Here is an 11,030-nt window from a genome sequence, read left to right as displayed (position 1 = left end):
CGGAACATAATGAGTCCATTTAGTCACTCATGCCTCTTATACAGCAACTGGAGCAGATCTTTTACAGCCTTGTGCCTGTTACACAGAAATTGTGAAAGGGAACTTAGAGGTTATAGAAAGGGAAGAACTTCGAATAACCAGCTTCACTGGGGAATGAAAAGTAGTGAAAAAACTATTGGGATTGAAGACAAAATGTTAGAATAGTTATGAAGGAATTAATAACAGGAGATTTCCAAAGCCAAGCCACAATCCAGCAGAGTCAACATAGTTTTATGAAGGATAAATCATGTTTGAATGCTTTGACTAACTTTCCTTAAAGAAACGTAACAAGCAAGGTGGATAATGGGGATCCTATAGATGTATTATATCTGGGCTTCCAGAAATCATCGCAAAAGATTAATATGCAACACAAGAACACATAGGGTTAGGAACAATTTACTTGCTCAGCCAGAGGATTAGCTAACTAGTAAAAGCTGCATGCATTCATGTAGAACTCTGAGCTCAAAAACTGCATGAATTTATGTAAAACTCTGTTATCTCACTTTTTAGATTAGAATCAATCTAAACATCAGGTCATAGACAGAGAACACAGGGGGCTAACACCTTCAGCATATTGTCTAGCTATCACCATTGTTAACAGCTAACTCAAGAATGCAACTTTAAAAAAAAGGTTTTGTGATTTACACATGAAAGAAGTGAAACTATCACTGTATTCTAACAGATGAAAGACTCAAGAGACAATCATTTTTTTTTCAATATTTAATTTCAGTTACATCACACTGTAAATTTTTGCTATAAATTCTGTGTTACGATCGAGCCCTCCACTATCACCTGATGAAGGATCGTCGCTCCGAAAGCTAGTGTGCTTCCAATTAAACCTGTTGGACTATAACCTGGTGTTGTGTGATTTTTAACTTTGTGCACCCCAGTCCAATGCCAGCATCTCCAAATTAGTAAACGCCATGATATGGAGCCGCTGGTTTTGGATGGTTTAGACAAGGTCATTAATCAAATGACACCAGGTTAGAGTCCAGTGGGTTTATTTGTAAACACAAGGTTTCATTGCGCTGATCCTTCATCAGGTGTAAGAGAGAGGAAGACCTTAAACACCGAAGTTATAAGGGAAAGATCAAAGGGTTGGACAACTCATGCACATGAATTGTCCACACACCTAAGACGGCTCTTAAATACTTCATCATTTAGAATGGAGGTGCAAGTTTGATTGATTAATATGCAAATCGCAGAATTTATTTCAAGCTACTACCTGGAGATACCGTCAAGTATTATCGATGTAAATGAAGTAACACTTGCGGTCAGACATGTGAGGCTCTTGTTTGGACTCTGTCTGTGTCTTAACCTGGAGTCAGACTGTTTTATTTACAAAGTAGGAGTCGCACATGTCCATATGTGTGTGAGAGGGGGCGTGTCTGTATGAAGGGGAGAGAGAGACACACATTCTATATGTGTGAGAGAGAGTGAGGTGGAGTGTGCGTGTGAGTGCAGGAGGGGGAGAGAGAGAGAGGCTGTGTGCGCTTGTGTGTGGGACAGAGTGGAGTGCGTGTGTGGAATGTGAGAGAGGGGATGTGCGAATGTGTGTGATGGGCGGATAGGGAGAGTGTGCATCATTGTATGTAACGGGGAGAGTGAGAGAGTGTACTTGTCCATGCTAAGATACAGACAGATACGGCTGATCAATTTCCCCCCACACACTCACTCCGTGGTTTCAGAGCTTCCCCCTCTGCAGCCTCTGCTCCATTTGTTGTTCATGTTACACACCCAGATGCTGTAACTACAGTTCCCCAGGCTCCATCCAGAGTTGGGTCACCAAATCCTCAGGTCTCCCTGAATGTCTGAGGTAGCTCACCACACAACCTCCAGCAAACCATCCCCAGCCACTCCACTAACTTTTCAATAACAGGAGTCAATCACAAGCCCCTCAGTTACAAGTTAGATGCCTGATCCTTTACAATTATTCGGAAGGGTCTTCCTCGTGTTCCTGATCGCACAATCAATTGAGAGAGACAAACAGAGGCGTTCCAAGTTTCAAAGAAATGTGTCAAAGCTCCTGGAACACCCCTGTCCATGGAGCACCACATGGGACATATCGAGAAGTGAACAACAACCTGACACACACCGTTTCAATATTTATGAGCTTCCCCATACCAGCACTCGATACACGAGGGAGTGAAAAGCCAAAGTGAGGGAAAGATACAGAAAAAAAAACAAATAAAGAACTAATTAACTGACAACTTGGTGAAAGTGTGGATAAAGAGATGGAGGGATTGGAATAACGGGATAAATATGACAATGGTGAGTCCAATCACAAGAATGCACACATTGAAAGACATTGCCAGATCAGCTGGAATGGTCCATTGCCTCAAATTTTGAATCTGCTTTACAGAATCAGCCCAGACACCATAAACTGGGGTAAGGTAGTGGCAAATATGGAGAGTTATGCAGACCGTGCTAGTGGACTACTCCATAAACTGGACTATCTGCATAACACCGGGAACATTGCAAACCTTTGCCAAGATATTGCAACCCTCTACCACCACCCTCGGTCTCCGAACTTTGAGTCATATTTTGTATCCAAATGGCTAGTTCTCCATATATTTCATATGAACCAACCTTGTTAAACAGATGACCATGTACAATGTTGTTCAACGCCTTACTGGTGTCCATAATCGACAATGTACACCTCTCTATCTCAATTAATCTTTTTAGGCGCTTCTTCAAAAATATCTCTCAGACCAGGGAGACACAATATTACTTGTTCAAAGCCATGTTGACTATTCCTAATCAGTTGTTACCTTTCAAAATGCGTGAAAATCCAATGCCTTGTAATCCTCTCCAACAACTTACCCATCACTCACGTCAGGGTCACTGGTTTTTTCCTTATTACCCTTCTTCAATCCTTTACGTAATGGCACCACGTTAGCCAACCTCCAGCCTTCTGGCACTTTACCTGTCACTATTCATGATAGCACAGAGCCCAGCATTCACTTCTCTAGCTTCCCACAAAGTATAGCGTACATCTAATAAAAGCCAACACATTTTCCTCCCTTTGCATGTTTTACGATCTCCAGCAGCTCCTCTGAAATACAGACACTTTCCAAGATGTCACTACTTATTTCCCAAGTTCTCTAGCTTCTATATCCTCCTGCACAGTAAATACTGATCCAAAATATTCGTTCAGTACCTCCCCCATTCCCTGTGGTTCTGCACATGGGCAGCCTTGCTGATCTTTAAGGATGTCCTATTCTCTCCACAGTTCCTCTTCGTCCTTGATATATTTGTAGAATTCCTTTGGATTCTCCTTAACTCTATTTGCCAAAGCTATCACATGTAAACTTTTAATGCTCCCAATTTCACTCTTAAGTATTTTCTTGTTGCCTTCAGACTCTTCTAGTGATTCACTTTAAATCAGGAATTAAGAGGCCAATGATGACCATTCTGATTGTCAGAAAAATCCATCTGGTTCACTGAGACCCTTTAAGGAAACAAACTGCTATCCTTAACTGGTCTGGCCTACATGTGACTCCCAACCATAACAAAGTGGTTGTCTGTTAACTGCCCTCTGGGCAATTAGGGATGGGTAATAGTTGCTTGCCTAGCCAGGAACTCCCTCATCCCGTGAATGAATTAAGAAAAGAAATCTCCATCCTGCTGTCTATATCTGACATATCCTTCCTTCTTATCCGTTACCAGAACCGCAAGTTCTCCAATCCTCCAGCATTCCTTACACGTACCAGCCTTACTCTTCACCCTAACAGGGATGGAATGTCTCTGTCCTCCTGATGTGTCATTTTCGAAGGCTACTCTCTTCTCAATTGTCCCCCTTCTCTGCGATTATCGGCCCCAATCGACTTTGGAAAATTCTTGAAGATCATCAAAATTGGCTTTTCAACAATTTAGAACTTTAAGTTTTAGACCTGGTTCATCCTTTTCCATCTCTATTTTGAAACTAATAGAACTATGATGGCTCACCATAAAGTGCTCCCCCACTGATACCTCAACCACCCCCTCTCCACTGCCTTATTTCCAAGGGTAATGTGATGTTTAGATCCTTCCCTGTGAAGGAGAGCATTGGACAAGCAGCTGCAGCGTTATAACCGGTTATGGGGTCAGCAGAGTCTTCGATTCATTTGGTTGATTCTAACAATAATTTGTCTCAGTGACATTTTTATAGAGTGTGACAGAGGGATTGTCTGTACGAGGCTGAGCTAGTTTCCTGGTGCTATCTTATCGAATACATCTCATTAACTACCCACCTCACCACATGGTGACCCTCTCATTCAATGCCAGTCCAATTCTCCCACCCATCATGGTGGAGGTACTCACCATCGCCCAGATGTCCCTGGATATTCCGTGAACCCTGACACTGGTGCCATCTTTAAAAGGCCAATGGGCACACAGTTGAACTTTCTCTGTTAGGAGCTGCCCTACACAGTTTACCCCGAGCATGGCAGGTAAGGAACAATTACACAACGGTTTGTCGACAGGGACACGGAGGTCCTGGTGGATGGGCTAGTTCAGACAGGGCCATTCTCTTCCCAGAAGGGGCCACACCACCAGACCCACCGAGCATGGTCTGAGCTCCTCACCCAGCTCAGTGCAGTATCTGTAGTCTGAAGAAATGTCCAGCAATACAGGAGAAGCATCAATAACCTTCCCCGCTCTGTCAGGATAAGGGTCACCGTATTCTCTCTGCTCCCTCACACTCACTGTGTATCTGTTATAGCACCGACCTCTGAACAAGGCTCATGCTCCACCACTCTCACTGCTGCAAATAGCACCTTCCTCTCTCTCTCTTTCCCCTCCACCATACCTCTGCCATTAATAACACTTTTTGGATACAATACTATGGACTGACTCCTTCTTGACACATCACCCTCTCCACCCCCCACCACCCACACCAGCACGAACAGCAGGGACCCCCACTCCTACCTTCACTCCCTCCCTCCATTTCTCGTATTCCAAGAGAAGCAGCCTGGAATAGGACAGAAAGGGACAAGCCGCGTTGTGGAGTGCCCAATATCCATCTCTCCACTACCACCCGGAACTGTGTGTCTGTATTTGACTCTGAGTATCTGTATGTAAGTGCAGGTCTGACCGTCTCTGTGGTGCTGAAAATGAACCAATCTCTCCCTCAGCTGGCCTCCCCACCCGACTGCAGTGACAGCGGCAGAGAGTGACAACCCTCGAGGATTCAGTCTGGGAGGGAGAGACAGTGAGAGAGCTCATAGCATGATCCAAACTGACAGCACCATGAATACATACCCACACGCAAACACGAGCAGGCTCGCACACACAATGCTGGTAGATGGAATGTTGTAAATATACTTGGGCCTGTCAGAATGGAAATGCTCATCTCTGAGTGAACCACTTTGTCAGGAGATCAGATGAATTAATTTCTCACTCCGTGACTTAAAATGCTAAAAACTTACGTGAGAAAGTATTGAAAAGTCCTGAAAAAGGTCCAGTAGTGTGGCTAATGACGCAGAAACAACATTGCTCAGTATCAGACACAACTGCTGTATGCTTCCAACGATATTATTGAAAAATCAAACGGCCGTGCAATTTGGGAGGTACACAGTAAAGGATTTGTTATCTTCTGAGAGAGGAGAAAACTCTGCCATTGATGCAGTGGTGTGGGGAGGCCAGAAGAGGGTAGTATTGTATGAATCTAATCACTAAACTCAGAGGCGAGCACTGCTGCCTCACAGCGCCAGGAACCCGGGCTCGATTCCACCCTCGGGCGATTGTCTGTGTGGAGTTTCACATTCTCTCCGTATCTGCGACGGTTTCCACCGGACTCTCCTCTTTCCACCCACAGACCAAAGTTGTGGATATTAGGCGAATAGGCCATGCTAAATTGTCCATAGTGCCCAGGGATGTATAGGTTAGGGACATTAGTGGTGAGTAAACATAGGATAGTAATTAAACGTGTCTGGGTGGGTTACTCTTTGAAGGGTCAGTGTGGATGGTTTGGGTCGAAGGGTCTGTTTCCACACTTTAGGAATTCTATGAACTCTGCGAACAACAGGGACAGACAGAGACAGATGAGGAGGGAGACTTTGATTCCAATTTCATTATATTTACTTCAAAAACAACTTTGCACAGAGATGCAGACAGAGGTACACACAAACTGAGATACTGACACTAACATACATAACGTATGCACACAGAGGTACGCACACAGATATGGACGTTTACACACAAACACACGAACATAACCCCACATACAGGCACACACTGTCTTTAATACAGAGATATAAACGTTTTATTAATAAGTTATCAATGGTCAGTTGGAGAAGGCAGGAGAATGGGGTTGAGAAATATTTTTGCCGCGATCAAATGTCATGGCAGACAAAAACGGGCTGAATAGCCTAATTCTGCTCCAGGGTTCCTTGCTCACATGATCATGTGGTGCCTGGAATCGTCTTTCCACAACGTCAGTGGAGGCTCATTTGGTAAGTATGTGGTTTAGGAGAGTTAATGAGAAAATGGACAGGCTTGAAGAGCTGAGTGATCCATATCTGTTTCTAATTGTTGTCTCCTTTTATATCAAAAGAGTGGTGATTACTTTGAAGGGGACATATTTTGAGAATAAGGAGATTCCCATTTCAGACTGAGACAGGGATATTCCTTTCTGTTTAGGGTTGTGTAATCTGTGGTGTTCTCATGCCGAAGTAACAAGGTTCAGTTCCTTAGATCTTTGATGTACAAGAGAATCCATGTTTATTGGGTACAGACAGGAAAGGGATGTTTAGTAACAATCACATCAACAATGCACATTCAGAATGGTGCAGCAGGCACAAGGGGCTGAATGTCCAGCTGCTGCCCCTAACCGATATGTTGTTTTCTCAACCACTCAATAATGTTACAGATGTAAAGAAAGATCCAATTTAGCCAGTCAGCATCGTTATAATGAGACAGACGGAGACCATTCTGCCCTCTAAGGATTCACACAGGAATAGATTGAGGTTATTGAGCCGGCTAAGTACATTACACAGTGTAGGATGAGGCCATCCTAACTTTCTAGCTTACTGTCCAGCATCAGGGGAAACCTGGTAAACTATCAGGGAATAAATATTCCCTGATTTACAATTTACAATCTATACCAATGACTTGGATGAGGTGACTGATTGGATTGGAGTTCAATTAGCTCATTTACCAAGACAGTCATTTAACAGGATATGGAGCCTCTGCAATGGGATACCGACAGGGGAAGTTAGTGAGTAAATTTGGCAGAAAACAGTATAACAAGGGCTAAGGGAAGTCAGTGCTCTGTAAAACAGATAAAATAACAGTAACCTACTTAAATGGAGAGAACATCGCAGAACGCATTGGTCCGGAGGGAGGTGTGTGTCTCGGTACATGAGCCATATAAACCTAGTCAGCAGATTCAGCAAGGGATTAGGGAAGTGTTTTGAATGATGCTGTTTCATGCAAAAGCTATTGGGTATAATCACCGGGATGTTTTACTGTATCTGTACATGACAATGCTGAGACTACATCGAATGTATTGTATGTAGTAATGAACCTTGAAATTGAAAGAGAAAAAATATGCAATTGTTTTGGAAGCTTTTCACAGATGCTTCACTTTACTCCTTGTTAGAATGAAGGCCTGATAGAACCATAGTGTCACACAGCACGGAAACAGACCCTTCAGTCCAGCTCATTTGCACCGACCAGATATTCCAATCTGATGTAAAACCATTTACCAAAGTTAGACCCATAACTCTCTAAACCCTTCTTATTCATATACCCATCCACTGCCTCTTAAATGTTATAATTGTACCAGCCTCCACCACTTTCACTGCCAGCTCGTCCCATTCACGCATTACCCTCTATGTGATAAAGGTACCACTCAGGTATCTTTTTAATTTTCCCCTCTCACTTTAAGTCTTTGCCCTCTGGTTTGAACTCCTCCAGCCTCGGAAAATAACCTTGGCCGATCCCGCATCCATGGCCCTCATGGCCTCTACAAGTTCAGAGTACTTCAGACCTGAGAATGAGAGTTGATCGTATTGAACCATATAAGATCCTAAGGAGAGTGTATTGGGGCAGAGCTGAGGGATGGGAGAATAAAACTATGGATTAAATTTTAAAAAACAACATACTCATTTTAACACAGGTACTATGAAGACATGAATTTATTGTACAAAAAGTATATAGACATATATAAATATACCTTCAAATTATAAATTACAAATTATTCCTAAATGAAGTAGGTAACAGGGATGGAGTCATTCAATCAGGAGAATGTTCAACCAGATCTTACCGAGTCCAGGTTGGTGTTTGGGTCACATTATTGCATGTTTCAGATCAGGGAGGGAGCAAATGCAAACTGTCGTAGAAACAACAGCCATTGCTCAGTCTCTACTTGTACTTCTCTACAGCAATCTATGAGAGCTGAAAACCAATCAGCCATCTTTAGCACTCTTTGAGGGTTCCTGTTGAGGATTCCTTGGAATCTCTCCACTGCCTGCAGCAAAGGGAATTCAGGCAAATCCAACTGTTCCATGAGGAAACCCCAGTGCTAGCAGCTTCTGTGAGGCAGAATCACTTCATAGGCAGAATAACAATTGAAAATCTCTATAATTTGCTTTTATTCTGAAATTAACTGTTATTTGGACAAAGGTCTTTCAAATTAATATTCTACAGAGTTCCATTTTTTTCTGTTTGCCTTCAGACGTGTGTGTGTTTGCATGCGTGTGCGTGTGTCTTCGTATACATGTTTCTGTGTCTCAGATTTATAGAAAAATAAATGTTGATGTACATATTGTCGATGTTCAAACTGTATTGCATCTTTGTATCCATCGTAATTCGAGTAAATTTGCATTGGTTTTAGATTAGTTATTTTTACAAATTTAAAAAACCTATCTGACTTGTTCCTAACACTGAACCTGACCCAGTCTGAGACGGATATCATTTACCATATCACACACTTAGTTACACTGATAATTTGTCGTGACGTCTGGAGGAGTGTGACTAGAAAAAGAAGCAATGACTCTCTAACCTCGGTAGGAACAGCGATAAGGAGAAATTCTCAAAAGGCCATTAGAGTAGGAATTTCTCCTACCCAGAGGTTTGTGGTCCTGTGTGTTTGCATTTATTTAAAGGTGTGTTAGTTAAATATTTGACGGGCAAGTGAATCAAGGATAATGAACTGCAGATAGGAACGTGGGGCTGAGACCACAATCTGATCAGCCACAACCTTAGTGCCTGGTAGTGCAGGGGCCCACTCCTGTTCCTCAGTCCTACTTCGCCCCATTCCATTCAGCCCCTCAATCGGCCATTCACGAGCAATTGGAGACCACTTATTCCTACTACCTGGTGCACAGAAACCGAGGTGACCATTTAGCCCCTGAATACAGTCAAAATGATTTAGTGTGGATTGAAAAACGTTCTTGGGGAAAAGAGTTGGTGTTACTGTGAAACAGTTCCCTCCTGTCTCTTTACAGAAGTTCCCCTGTCCCCATTTAATTGTCATGTTATTGACCCAGATTCATCGTGAATAATGACCACATACTGTACCCAGAAATTGCTCACAAAATCCTCTGGTCTCCTTGACGACAACATTCCTTCACAGGACTTCCAGGAAAATAACAACGATGAACCTTCCAATAACAGAATGCAAGAACATGAGAAGCAGGAGTGGGTCATTCAGCTCCTATGGTCTGCCTTTCCCTTCAATAGGATCATGGTTGATCTGCTCTAAGCCCCAACTCCTGGAATGTCAGCCGTTTCAACCATCCATCCATCCCTTCTTCCAACTACCTCAATGATCTATCTCCCCTTCCTCGGTGGAAGAGTGAAGTCCCGATGGTAACTCCCCTCTGTGAGAAGGAAACACACCGCAACTGTACACCATGACCTATTGACATCAACAAAATATTTAAAAACCAGGTGAGTGGCCCTGACAACAAGGCAGTGTTTACCTGAGGATGGTATCAAGTAACCTGAAGAAAATTGAACATAATGGAAATGAAGCTGAACCTCCCCACAGGTTGGAGTGATTCAGCACAAAGAAGATGTTTGTGGTTCTTCGACATGTCCCACCTCAGTCTCGGGACATCTCTGCGGGAGATCCACAGCACAACCATCCTCATTTGTGCCTCGGTGTCTTCCCCCCCATCAGAATCTCAGAAGTGGAGATTGTGATTGAAAATCATGTAAGGTTTAGAACAATGTGCCCCCCTCAACTCCTGAAGCAGCCTGTGTCCATGTGCAGGAAGACCCAGACAACATTGAAATGTCGGTAACATTCATGTAACAGTCCTGCTGGATACTGTGCGTTACCAGAGTAAAGAGAGGTGCTCATTCAGCACCTCAAGCTCACTTCACAGGGATGTGAGGAGGTCATTCTGCCCATCAATGTTATTGGATTAGAATAGGGATAGCCCATTCATTCTTTCCTGACTATTACACAGGAAGATAAGGAGCCCAGTCAAATACATGAGCTGTTGAACAGGAAACACAGTTTGCCCAGTCAGGTTCTTGAGCATCTCCCATGCCATCAGGGGGTGGCCATTCAGCCGCTCAAGCCCATTGTACAGAAATAAGACGATGTTATTTATGACCAAACAAGACAAACCAATGAAACAGAGACTGCACGGATAGACTGCTGTATGTCGTTCCTCCTGGCTCCATTGCTAATGGTACACAATAGATACATTAATACGGTTCGTTGACGGGGAGGAGGGTGGACATCTCCGAGAAGGCAGACCGGTATACCCAGTGGAGGTCGGAAGCTGTTGGGAACAATAAATATTTTAGGCGTTGCAGCTGCTGACAGATTAGTGAACACTGTGACTTTCAGTGCAGTGTCACACACCAACTGCACATTGAGGCAATGAGAGTTCATTCAGAGCCTGAAACTCTCTCCCAACCAACATAGGAGCTTCACAGAGGTACATAAACTAAAAAGAAGCATGTATCATGGGCAAAATGTAAGTTCCCATGCCATCAATGTTTTTCTCTGGACGTTTTGTGTGTTTGTCCATCACCTTCAAGGTTCAATG

The sequence above is a fragment of the Chiloscyllium punctatum genome, chromosome 17, assembly GCF_047496795.1.
Source record: "Chiloscyllium punctatum isolate Juve2018m chromosome 17, sChiPun1.3, whole genome shotgun sequence".
Classification (NCBI taxonomy): domain Eukaryota; kingdom Metazoa; phylum Chordata; class Chondrichthyes; order Orectolobiformes; family Hemiscylliidae; genus Chiloscyllium; species Chiloscyllium punctatum.
The sequence above is the reverse complement of the archived record's forward strand: the minus strand, read 5'-3'. Positions refer to the sequence as shown.